Source organism: Mastomys coucha, unplaced genomic scaffold (assembly GCF_008632895.1).
Source record: "Mastomys coucha isolate ucsf_1 unplaced genomic scaffold, UCSF_Mcou_1 pScaffold6, whole genome shotgun sequence".
Taxonomy (NCBI): Eukaryota; Metazoa; Chordata; class Mammalia; order Rodentia; family Muridae; genus Mastomys; species Mastomys coucha.
In genome coordinates, this window is record NW_022196912.1 from 7496043 (window position 1) to 7509066 (window position 13024).

The window sequence follows — 13024 nt, forward strand, 5'->3', positions numbered from 1 at the left end:
ATGTCGAGAGAAGTCTGTGATGTGGTATGTGTGATTTCATTCATATTGCCTCCCCTCAGTAAAATGCTCATGACAAGCAATCTGCTCTCTGTTGCTTGGTGGCCATCCCATGGATGGTCTTGTGGTTTTAAAAATAAAGAGGCGTTTGTTCACTAGCCACCATCCACTGCACACAGAAACCTCTCCAATGAGGTCTGAGAGGTGGACTGGCCTGTGGGTATAGAGATCTGAGTTAGATGGCAGTCTGACACTGTGTCCATTTCACAGAATGGTAGCAGTGGGTTTGCTCCCGGGGCCTGTGAGCTCCCCGAGCATAAAGCTCATAACCGATCAAGGTACTGAGTGTCAGAAGGATGCTCACTCATAGATGAGTGACTTCTGTGTCATCCACACACACAAGACTCGGGGGCCATGGAGGGAGAGGAGGTTGGAAGCGTGTCAGGGCCTGCGGGCAGAGAGGACTGGAGCAAAATAGTATGCTGTGAACATGGCAGGACGCAACCAGTGAGCTTGACTGGCATGGAGGTCGACACTGAGCTGAGGGCCCAGGCACACTGTTGTTGACACTGTTTCAAGAACGGGGGTGGGGGCTGGCTTCTCCTTGAAAAGTGCATGAAAAAGGAAAAAAAGAAAAAAAAAATCCTTCCCACCAACCAAGTGGAACAAAACCGTGTCCTGTGTGCAAAAGATTTGGACAAGTGAGCAAACCCATAAGGCGGAGATTCTCATGCTGCCTAATGCTGTGGCCCTTTAATACAGTTCACACTGTGGGGCCCCAGCCATAAAGTTATTTTGTAACTGTAATTCTGTATACACACACACACACACACACACACACACACACACGCTCACTTTAAGAAGCAGTGTCTACTCCTCCCATTGAGCCTGGCTGCACACACACATACACATACACACACACACACTCACTTTAAGGAGCAGTGTCTACTCCTCCCATTGAGCCTGGCTGCACACACACACACACACACACACACACACACACACACACACACTCACTTTAAGGAGCAGTGTCTACTCCTCCCATTGAGCCTGGCTGCACACACACATACACACACACACACACTCACTCACTTTAAGGAGCAGTGTCTACTCCTCCCATTGAGCCTGGCCACCGTCGCTACTTGCTATTGCTTAGAGAAGTCTCTTTTAAGAGACCCCAGTAAGAGCTGAAGCTTTGGTTTTTCTGTTCTGAGCACCTCAACTATCAACTGATGAATCTGAGCTAACTTGCTGAAGGGACAAACCAGCCGACCAATCCCAGCCCTACCCTTCTGTCACTTGGGTCTTAACTCTGGTGTCATACATGAGAAAGGAAAAAAATCTTGGAACCTCTAGAGCTAGTCACACTTGAAAAAGAGGAGAGCTAGATGTCTTTTGAACAATCCTGTCCACTTGACCAGAAGGACTGCTCTGTATCCGTGCCTGAATCTCTTCCTGTGGGGTCTCCTTCTTGTCTTAGAGTGGGTTGAGGGTTGTCCCCAATGCCTGTCTCCCTGTTGTTCATGGAGTACACTGCTGGTGGAGTGGCACTATGAGGAGGTGTGACCTTGTTGGAGTAGCTGCAACTTTGCTGGAGGAGGTTTGTCTCTGTGGGGACTTTGAAATCTCAGAAGCTCAAGTCAGTTCACTTCTCCTGCCTGTAGATCAAGATGTAGAACTCTCAGCTCCTTCTTCAGCACCATGTCTCCTTCATACTACCATGTTTTCCACCATGATGATAATGGACTAAACTTTTGAAACTGTAAGCCAGCCCCAATTGCCATGGTCACAGTCTCTCCTCATAGCAATAGAAATCCTAATTAAGAGGGGCCGGAGAGATGGCTGAGCGGTTAAGAGCACTGACTGCTCTTCCGAAGGTCCAGAGTTTGAATCCCAGCAACCAAAAAAAGAAATCCTAACTAAGACACTGGGATGCTTTGAGAATTGCACGTATCTCTGGGCTCTAGCATTTAGCATATTCCTATTCTTTCTTGATGGTGCCATCTGCCTTCAATAAGGAGAGACCTGAAGGTGTGGGTCACTGTGCCCTGAACCCTGCTGGGAAACTAGTTGGTTGATAAAATATTTGTGGGTTCTTGCTATATCTGGGGGGGGTCTCTAGTGTATTCAAGGACTCTGAACCTCAAAAGGGATAAGAGACCTCTAAACGTCAGACAAGGGTTAGAGTAAGAACAAAGGAATGACTAGGACCTAGGAGAGCGAGCTCTAGGTGAGGGAGATGAGCATTCCCTGGCATTCCGTCAGGAAAAGGCAGCCAAGTTGGGAGGTCGGCTTCTGTTTCTGCCTCCAGATGTGAGTGGAAGGCATGTGTTAAACTGAGAGGATTTTTTTCCTGTGGAGAATTTCTTAAACTTCAGACACGACTGTCAAAAAGAACCAAGGCAAGGTATGAAGCACATGGAAGATGCGTTTGACACAATCGGGTCAGGAAAGTTCAAGGCGCCGTCCCTCTTGGCAAGCTTGGCAGGAATGTTAAAATCCAGCTGGGGATGGGGGTGCCTATGACAGTAAAATTTTAAGGCTTCATTTTTAGTAAAATATGACTTGCTGTCAGGTATATGAGTTGGTAGCTTTGATGCAAATATGTAATAAAATCTCACCTCTTCACTGAAATCTGAAGAGATTTTCTTCATATAAATAAAAGCATGAGTGTGGCAAAATGGCTTTTGATCACTTCACATGAAAGGTGTTGCGAATTGTCATACTGTTACCGTAATTAAAGTACCGCCGAGTGCAGAAAGAGTCCTGCTTGCAGATCTCCCCACTTGCTTCCGTTTAAAAGATACTCTTGTTGAAAACTTCACTCAGCCAACTTTGCTGTAGTTTTGACCTTGTAGTTAGAAAGAAAGGTTTTAACAAGAAAATCATCTTGCAAGCCAGCTTCAGGCCGTGGATGGCCCTGGCACTTGCCGTTGCAAAATCTGAGTTTCTTTGCAGCCTCCACAGCAGCCACAGTCCTATTTGATCAGAAAGAATTCTCTACAGGCCTCTCTCCCTCCCCTTCCCTTTTGTTTCTAAGACTCCTGTCTGTAAGGTTGAGATGGGAAGTTTAAGATGTTTTGGTTTGGTTTGGTTTGTGTTGTTGTTTTGTAATACTCTGTACATTTCGCAGTGTCTGCCCCACAGTCACAGGCTGAGACTGGCTGGAGATATGCTGTTGCTCAGGTACATGGTCCCATCTACTCACACATGCTGGGCATCATGAGGGTAGCCTCCTTGGCAGTGATGTTTGATTCCATGTTGTGTTCTTGTTTTGATAGGGTGGCAGACAGTGGCCAGGTTTGTCTTGCTCTGCTCCTCTGAGTGGATGAATACAAGTGTCTGACATTTTGAAAAACAGACTCAAAAGGAGAGAGCATGCTCTCTTGCTTTTCTCAAGCGGTCCAGCACGAGACGGCCGTGAGGATGATCGATGATGATAGCCAGGCATCCCACATGGCCTGTTTGTGTGGATTTAGTGCCAGGCGTGTTGTGTCTGCTCATCGTCATTTTCTTTGTGTTTAGTGCAGCATTGGGCATGATAGCAACATAGCAGAAATTGAACTTGATAGTGGTCTGGGTAATGTGGCTTGTAAAGCCATCCTGGAATTTGGCAGCATTGTGCCTGGGGATGTCTATGCTGGCAAACACTGTTGAGGACTTTCTATCTCCTGGAGGCTTCCCCTGACTGCTCATCATGGCTGCCACTCAAGCTCGGTTCTTACGGTGGAGTTAGGGAAAACCAAAGAGCTATGCTTCCATGTCTCGTGGCATCCATGTTATTTAAGGTCATAGAGTGTGTGTTCTGTGTGTCTTTCTTACCCAGCCTTGAGCCAGTTTCCCCCGGGCTGTTTTAGAATCTGGGAACAGCATGTTCTCTGTTATAGCGCCTCCCAAGCGTGCTTACATAGTCTGCCATTCCCTGTCTAGAGGAACGTTAGACCCTGTTTATAAGTCCTTTGAAAAGTCCTGCTGTGAGCTGATCTTGATCTTGAATTTACAGAGTGCTTAAGGACAACGGACCTCTTTTAAAGCGGTACACAGACACTTCCTTCACTATTTGGGTTTTCCTTTTTGATAAAACTTTTTATCATTTTTCTTCAGTTGGATCCTGAGCATCTTGAAGTGTTTTGCAGCTGTGGCCTTTTCACAGTGGGTCCTTTTCGTGATGTTTTGCATCAGTTATTGTAGAAGAGAAGCAAGCTGGTATGTTCAGATGTTAATATTGCATCTGACCGTCCATCCAACTGAATCAACTCTGCTCTGGGCTTTATTCCAGATTCGTCTCCCTAGCTTTCTAGGAACATGACTTTGTTATACGCCAACACTAGCAGTCTAGGTTCACATCTTTGTATTTTACTTCTTTTTCTCTGCTTCGACGTGTCTAGGACTTCCATCCAGGTCAGCATGACTTCATCGTAATGGGTGTACTTTCTTATTGTGGATGCCAGAAGCAGTAATTACAGATTTCACCGCTGAGTGTGACGTGTGCTCAAGTTTCTAGCTGACATTCTGTCTCGAGGGGGAAAGTCTTTCCAGTTTGTAGGAGTTGGTTTGCTGTGTGTGTTATGTTTCATGAAATGGTTTTTCTGCTTCTGTGGAGATGAGAATAGATTTTTTTCTCTCTCTTTTTGGTTTGTTAATTGAACCCTGTTTTGAAATGTTGAACCAATATGACATCCAGGAAATACATTCCGTTCGGGTTTTCTCATTTGTGTTGAGAGTGATTTTAGTTTGCTTATAAGTCCCAAATCAGACAGGCAGGATTCGAGCTGCCTAGAGGCTAAGCACTGTGCTGGCCTCTGCTAGCTCTGCTGTCTGCTTGCGTGCCTTTGGGTTATCGGGCCCACGGCTGTTCTCCTCAGAGGTTTGTGGAAGGCTATAGGAAGATATAAAGGTATTTGGAATGTACCCTTAACTTTCAAAAGTTGGTATTCTAGAAGGCTAACGGGAGCATGCTAACTGGAGATTGGTGCCAGTCTGAAACCAGATGGGTAGAGCAATTGGTAGTAGCTTGCCTTATGATCCAAAATAATGTAATGTGATATAATTAATATAATACAATGCAATATAATATAACAATTCATTCTGACTGAGAAATCGTAGAAAAGTCCAAGCAGTTCCACAAGAACGGAGAACATACGCTGCCATGGGGTCAGACAATCCAGAATCCAGGACGCAGGCAGGAGATTAATAGTCTCCTGGTTTCCATGACAACCAGCGGTGGCTTCCCCTGATACACCAGGGTTTAAGCTTGCAGGTGTCTTCTTGCATGGAGCCACTTCAAGTTCCTGCTTCTCGTGTTCTGTTCTGCCTTTTTTTTTTTTTCACCTTAAAGAGAAATTTTAATTTGTGCAAGCTTTAGACCCTAAAAGTCACGAGTGTACCCCTTACAATGACTCAGTTTACAGTTTGCAGCTAGCTATCAAGCCTGGACCCTTTGCTCTGAAGGCCCTTTTCTGGCAACCCTGATAATTCTCTCAGTTTAGCAATTAGAGTGGGTGGCAGGTTAAATTACCCTGTTGCTTCCCAGCTGGGCTGGAAAAACCATGGGTGTCACATGGAAGCAGCGCTCGGCTAGCTCACAGGTTCCGCTCCACAGGGGCACGTGATCAAATTCATTATTAACGCTGAGCTGATCTGGTTACCTTGAGTGACACTAAGTGATTTCAGCCGAAGCTATATTTGTCTTTGTGGAGGGAAAACGAGCGCAGTAGAGCTGAATGGTTATTTTCCTCTTCAAATACGTTTGTGGCTGTCACCGAGGAGTTACGCACCCTGACATCAAAATCAGTCCCACGGGCTGTGGGAGACAGAAAATGACATCATGGGCAAAAAATGGTGTCAGGTTAGTTTTATTTTTTTCATTCACTTTTTGAACCCTGACAGAGAAGTTGGCGGTTGCCTAGAAAGTGCAAGGCTTCTAGGCAAGGAAAAGAATTAGTGGCGGCTATACTTGTTTGCTCCCACAAAGAGAGCTTCCAGGGCTCGTTGGAGCCCTTCTCTTATACTGTGAAGCTTAATTCATTTTATTTTTTTAAGGTTTTGGTGTCTACTTAATAAACCTAATAAATTATTTAAACTGCTATCGAATGAAATGTTAAGCTCCTAATTATTTTTTTATAATACCCAGAAGAAAAATGCTACCCACAAGAAACTGTTGTTGAGCACATTAATCTATGAGAGACCCGGTTTTATGTTTACAGTGTTATGTTGTGAGCATTTGAGCAACAAGGCAAACCCAGTATCAGATGGAGAATCTGAGAATGTGAGCCCATGGCTCTCAGCAGGAAGGTTAAATTAGATGGAAGGAGGGGTGTTGACCCTGAAGACACTAGATAGAGCTACTGGGTCTTAAAGTGAACCAGCTCTACCCTGAGGATTTCTTTATTCTTGGGATGAAGTAAAAAGTTAAATTTAAAATTTAATGAGCAATGTTTTGTTTCTTTCTTTTGAACTTTTATTTATTCTTTGAAAATTCCATACATATATACAGTGTATCTTTTTATTGAAAATTCTTTCAGTATATTCTGATTACAGTCCCCACCCAAGATCCTCTTCACCTCTCCAACCACTGGACTCCTCTCTCTCTCTCTCTCTCTCTCTGTCTCTCTCTTTCTCCAGAAAACAAACAACAACAGAGCAGAAAAAAACAACCAAAGGCACAGCTCCATCACATCCACTCCTCTTCCCTTCCTCCTTCCACTTCCCATCCCCCTTCCAACACTGTACTCTCTCTTATTTATTCCTTTAACCCATTGAGGCCAATTAGCACTGTCCATGTTTGCACGGGTGTGGGGTCACCCACTGGGGGTGCGGGGAACTTACTAAAGTTCCACACTCCTGAAGAAAAGGATTCTTTGTCAACTAGCATCAATCAGCTGCTAACAGCTCCCCAGCTAGTCCATGCTGCAAACTTTAGATGGCATGACCTTGCAGTGATTGTTCTGGTGGAGAGCTCTTCTGGCCTTGACATTAGAAAAGGAATTGGGGGAAATGTCTGAGTACAAAGTTCAGTGGTAAACTGTAAACAAGCACAAGTCCCTGGGTTCGATTCTAGTTGCGGGGTAGGAGGGTTGTTTTCTGAAGAGAGAGAGGTGGGGGTATGGAGTCGAGTGGGTGGAGAGGATTTGGGGGAATTGTGGAGGGGTAGGGTGAGATGTGTGGTAGGGATGGGGTGGAGTGGGAGTGGATGGGTTGGTGTTTTAGTTAAGGTTTTACTGCTGTGAAGAGACACCATGACCAAGGCAACTCTTTGTACAAGACAACATTTAATTGGAGCTGGCTTATGGTTTCAGAGGTTCAGCTCATTATCATCATGGTGGGAAGCAGGGCAGCGTGCAGGCAGACATGGTGCTGGCGAGTTGAGAGTTCTATATCTTGATCTGAAGGCAGCCAGGAGGATACTGTCTTCTGCAAGAGGAGGGTCTTTTCCACATTGGGTAGAGCCTGAGCAAAGGAGGCTCAAAGCACACCTCACAGTGACACTTCCTCTAACAAGGCTGCACCTCCTGCAACAAGGCCACACGTCCTTTTTTTTTTTTTTTTTTTTAAAGATTTATTTATTATATGTGAGTACACTGTAGCTGTCTTCAGACACCCCAGAAGAGGGTGTCAGATCTCATTAAAGATGGTTGTGAGTCACCATGTGGTTGCTGGGATTTGAACTCAGGACCTTTGGAAGAGCAGTCAGTTCTCTTAACCGCTGAGCCATCTCTTCAGCCCCAAGGCCATACCTCCTAATAGTACCATTTCCTGTGGGCCAACCATATTCAAATCACCACAGTAGGTGAGGTGAGGGTGTGGAGGGGGAGGTAGGGCTGAGGATGGGTGGGGATGGGGTGAGATGGTGGGAGGAGGGTAAGGTGAGGGGCCTCAACCCCTCCTTACTCTTCTTGTGCATCTGTCTCATAGCTGCTGTAGAGGGATGGACCCTCTTGCACAGTAGACTCCCACAATCCACAAGTGGGTAGATCTTTGGGTAGAGATTTGAGAAACATCATTCCTGCAGCCTATGTGTAGAACGTTTCTTCCACTGACTGCATCAGAGTTAAGCACTAAGCTTCGGAGTGTAATGTTTTCAGTCCTGAGTTAGTGTTGCCCCCCAGGAAGCCAGCCTTCTCTCCAGGGAAAAGAGGCACAGGTGGGTTTCACATTCAGTGGAGAAGTGGGAGACAACATCCAGTGATCTAGGAGAATGTCTTAGGAGAACACTGTTTCTTTTATAGAAAGGCAAATAAAATGCATGTAAACAAGCATTTTTTATTTGACATTAAATTTTATAGATCGAGAGCATGTGTTTTGTTATAGTGGTGACTAATGCCTTTTAAAAACGAGGTTTTGAAATACCATTCTGCTTATGTAACTGAGACAAAGAATTTCTGGCACACAGACTGGTGTAAACTCCTATAATAATAGCTGATTAGCAACAAGACAACTTAAGGTGCTAAAATGTTTTCTACAAAACCTTCTACTAAGTGAGAAAAGAATTGTTTCTTTTAAGTTCATCCACATGGCTTTTACCTGGGAAATCTTTCCAAGTTGTCCTCAAATTTATCATCTTGGTGTGCAAAAATATTTATCTGCATTAAATACCTTGGTTGGTTCATATTTCCTTGTCTAATTGGGTCAATAGGAGAATAATTTGTTCAAAAACATCGTTAAACACAAATTTATTTATGAGAGAGAATGTCTAGGATCCAAGAATGAAACATAGTAAACACATTAAACTTGTTTATTATTAAGAAATAATGGTGTTTCCCTCAGCACTGGCTGCCTTGAGGCCCACAATGATGGCCATCTAAAGAAGATGGCTGCAGAAGTCCTGAGTAGCAGCGGCTCCACCAACAGTTTTCATGTTTATGGGAGCACCCCTGTTCTGTGAAAATTACTGAGATGGTACATGTGCTGGAGATAAAGTACTTTCCCAAGACTGCATATTGTTTAACCATAAAGTTTGTAGCTCATAGTGTCCTTGGTCACTCACCTGGAAATCTCAGCAGCTGGACCTCTTGCATCCCAGATGGAGCATTTCTACAGGTGTCTGTCCTGCATCATCTGGGATTCTGAACAGTTTGGACTCAGCAGAAGCAGCCAGGGCCTGATGTGTGTCCTGCCCCGGAGTAAAGCAGAGTGAACACCCTCCACTCACTGGACGTCAAGAACACTCATGGGCTTGAGACCTCACAATCTTGAAGTTGAGCCTGTGACCAGCTGTAATTTTAAGCATCCCTGCCTTAAGTTTCTTCACCTGTTAGTAAGGAAACTGGTGCTTTCTTTCCCAGGCCTTGTGAGGACTTAATGAGGCCTGCATAAACTGTCTGTATATGGACAGAACACAACAAATGTCCCTCCTTGTCCCTGTGCACCCCTCTTGGGAAGCCCTTTTCTGTTTGGATAAATCAAGACATACCAGGAGCCGAGGGATTTTTTTTTTCCAGTTCTCATTATGTCTCCAAAGATTTTCCAGGGAATTTTTCTGTGCGTCTGTGGTCCTGAGGCTGCATCTGACTCGACATCGTTCTGAGGACCTGGCATGTCTTCACAGTGGAATGTCTCTTCTGGGGAGGTAAGGCCCAGTGGGATAGTCTCTCTGCCATTCTCTCTGTGCCATCATTCCTTGTCCCCCCCCCACCCCCCTCATACTTGTCTTTAACCCCTGGGGAGTGTTTCGGAGATGGTTGTGTTCATTCTAGAGTTTCAGGCGTAGTGAAACCAAAGGGGGCCATTATGCAGGAGCAAAGAACACTGGGTAGGCTCTGGCCCCTTCTGACTCTGTCAGAGAGTAGAAGCAGCAGCTGTCAGTAAACATCAGGAGAACCATGGCCTGGACTCAAGGCCACCATTCATTATACACACAGTCAGTGAACCGCTTTTCTAGACTCTTCCCCAGCAGCCTCATAGAAGGGTCCTTCGTTTAGATAAAGCTGTTGTACAGGTTTCATGATGGGCTTCTGAGACCACGGGGCCTCCCCAAACTGGACTCTATTGTATGTATCTTTGTGTAGTTTTACAGAGAACATCTAGAACTTCCATTGGCTTCTCAGAAAGTTCAGAGCCACCTGTTGCTTATAAATAGAATGGTGTGTGTGTGTGTGTGTGTGTGTGTGTGTGTGTGTGTGTGTGTATTTGCTTGGGGCCACCAGAAATCTTGGCTTCCAGAGGACCTCTCAGGCCTCAAGATAGATAAAATACAGGTATGCTCACCTTTCTTTATGTTCAGGGACTGAATGCTGAATGCCATTTGCTGGACCACATGGTCACTCCCTTCTGGCCTGTATTCTGCTAAAGATACGTTCATCTGGAGCAGCCCAGGCAGAGCACAGAATGGGGAGCTACGGAGAAAGAGCAAGCAGCCGAGTCTGGCTTCATTTAGCATCCAGTACCTGGACAGAAGAGGCCAAATTGGACCGGAGAGTTGGTGGAGGCTAACAACTTGAGCAAGGAGGGGAATGTGAGCTGTAGGCCTTGCTATGTCCCCTCTGCCTTGCCATTGAGATCTGGTGGAACCAAGGACTATGGTTCTCTGGTGAAGTCCCATGCCAGGGCTGCCAAATGAGGCCAAGTGCTGTGCAGCCTGACACCGTTCACAGCCAGAGGCCATCAGCCTCTGGTCACAGAGCTGACAAAGATGGGCATTGAAGGCAGGCAGGAAGCGGGTCTGTAATTACGGAGGCAGCTGATATGCTGTTCCCAGGGGATCACCTTTCAGCTTAGAGTGTTGTCATTTATAAGCCCCGTTCTAGGTAATGAAATGGAGCAGGCCAGTGTGGATGGGTTTGAGATAGGACTCTCCTCTTTCTGTCCTTCCCTGACCCCTGTCTCTCACCTCCTCTTTCCAAACTTCAGCTTTTGTTTCCAGCTGACCTTTGACATTTCAAGGTTCGGAGTCTTTACCATAGAGACAGTAAATGTTGAAAGTATCACTGAGTTCCACCTTGTGAGATTCAGATCGTCTTTTAAAACTAAGCTGAATATGGCTCTTTCAGGCAGCCTTCCAGGGTGGCTGTTCCCTAACATGCTGCTTGCTTTCTCACGGACTTGCGCTTGCAGCTTATGTGGTTAGCTCCTTCTGTGCTAGCCGACTCTGCAGAACTCTGGGAAGAGCTCAGAAGCCGGGCTCTTCCAAGTCTCAGTTCTACTCTTTGCACAGGGATGATAGTAGATTCTAGTGTCCACTCCTAGGCTCTGGGCAGGGACAGTCCCCTCTAGCAGCATGAGAGCTTCAGTCTTGCCATTCTCATCAGAATACATATCCAATGCTCACCGAGGGAACAGGCAAGCCCCGCAGGGAGTAGACGGATGGACACAGGGATGTCTGAGACGGTAGATGTTGGGTGTGGTATGTAGTGCCTATGGCTAGCCCAGCCCTGTTCATCCCACTTCTCTAAAGGATCCCAGCGTTGCTGATAAAGGCAGAGTCCACCAGAGGGGCCTGGGACCTGAAAGACACGGGGACTTTTCCTGTGCTTGGACACTGCCTGTTGCTATACTGAGGGAAGGTGGGGGTTCTTGCTCCAGTTGGCTCTTGGCCAACACTGGGATGAGAGCTGGACTGTAAGCGCTGGGATACTGTCTCTCAGCCTCCGTCATAGCTTGTGCATCCTGTTCTCAGCGTTGGGCCCCTGGGCCTCCCTGTACGATACTGTAGGTAAAGGGAAGGGCTAAGCTAAGCACAACACAGATGCATAGACTGCTGTGTGGTTTTGGCTTTGGGAATTTTTGTTTGTTTGTTTATCATAAACATAAATAGTAATTGCAAGCAGTAGAATTTCTGGTTTATTGAAAATTCAGTTATGAACTAAAACTGTAGTATTTCTTTTTGAATGTGGCCAGTGGGCTATGAGCAGCAGTGATTGAGTATTAATCCACCACGACCTCTTTAAACACTGGGACAAGCAAGTCCTTTCATCTTCAGCTCACAGTATTTCCCTCCCTCCCTAATCTGCATAGCCACTCCTATCCTCCACAATCTACATAGCCACTCCTATCCTCCCTAATCTACATAGTCCCTCCCTTCTTCCTAATCTGCATAGCCACTCCCACAGTTTCATTGCAACATGTTGATGATTTTTATAGTCTTTGCAATAAAAATATGTATATTTAGTGAAATTAATTTGACAAATATGTTGTGATCCAAAGTTCTCTGTGTTAAACATTTTATTAAATATCAAATAAGACAATTTTTTGCAACTGATCAAAATTCTATAAATATAAAAGAAATTTAAATAAATAATTCAAATACAATGGCACTAGAAATATACTTGCTTTCACACAGGAGGGCTTTCTTTTGCCAGTTTGTCAACCTGACTACATTCCAGTATTACCTGGCCTCTGCCTGAGATGGTGTCATGCCTCTGTTCTATTGTCTCCTAAGTAACATACAGACTGAGAAACTGTGTTCATGAGATACAAGGAAGACATAAAAAAAGATGTAGCAGGGATGCTCAACTCTCTCTTCTTCAGTTCCTTCTGCCTCAACCCTTCGCAACTGTATAACAAATCACTTCAAACATCATGGCTAATGACCTGGAGCAGATTCAATTAGACCAATTGGTTGAATGCAAAACTGGCTGGATGACTAAGAAAAATTATTTGTAGTCACTGCACACACTTGTATTTGAAAGTTCCAAGAAAGAGACTTGTCTGAAACTTAATTATGTCTGATCATCTTATTCTCATATAAAAGTACTTTATTGAGCCCGGCAGTGTTGGCACACACCTTTAATCTCAGCACTTGGGAGGCAGAGGCAGGTGGATTTCTGAGTTCGAGGCCAACCTGGTCTACAGAGTGAGTTCCAGGCCAGCCAGCCAGGGCTATACAGAGAAATCCTGTTTCGAAAAAGAAAAACAAAAACAAAAACAACAAAAAAGCACTCCTAATTGCTACCTAATGTGCTCTGAAAAAGTTAAAAAATCAAAATATTGTTAATGTATCTTGCAAATACAAAGATTTTTTTTAAAGTTGCCTATATTTTTATGCAATTTATTTATTCATTCTTTCACAAGTTGGTATACACATAATATA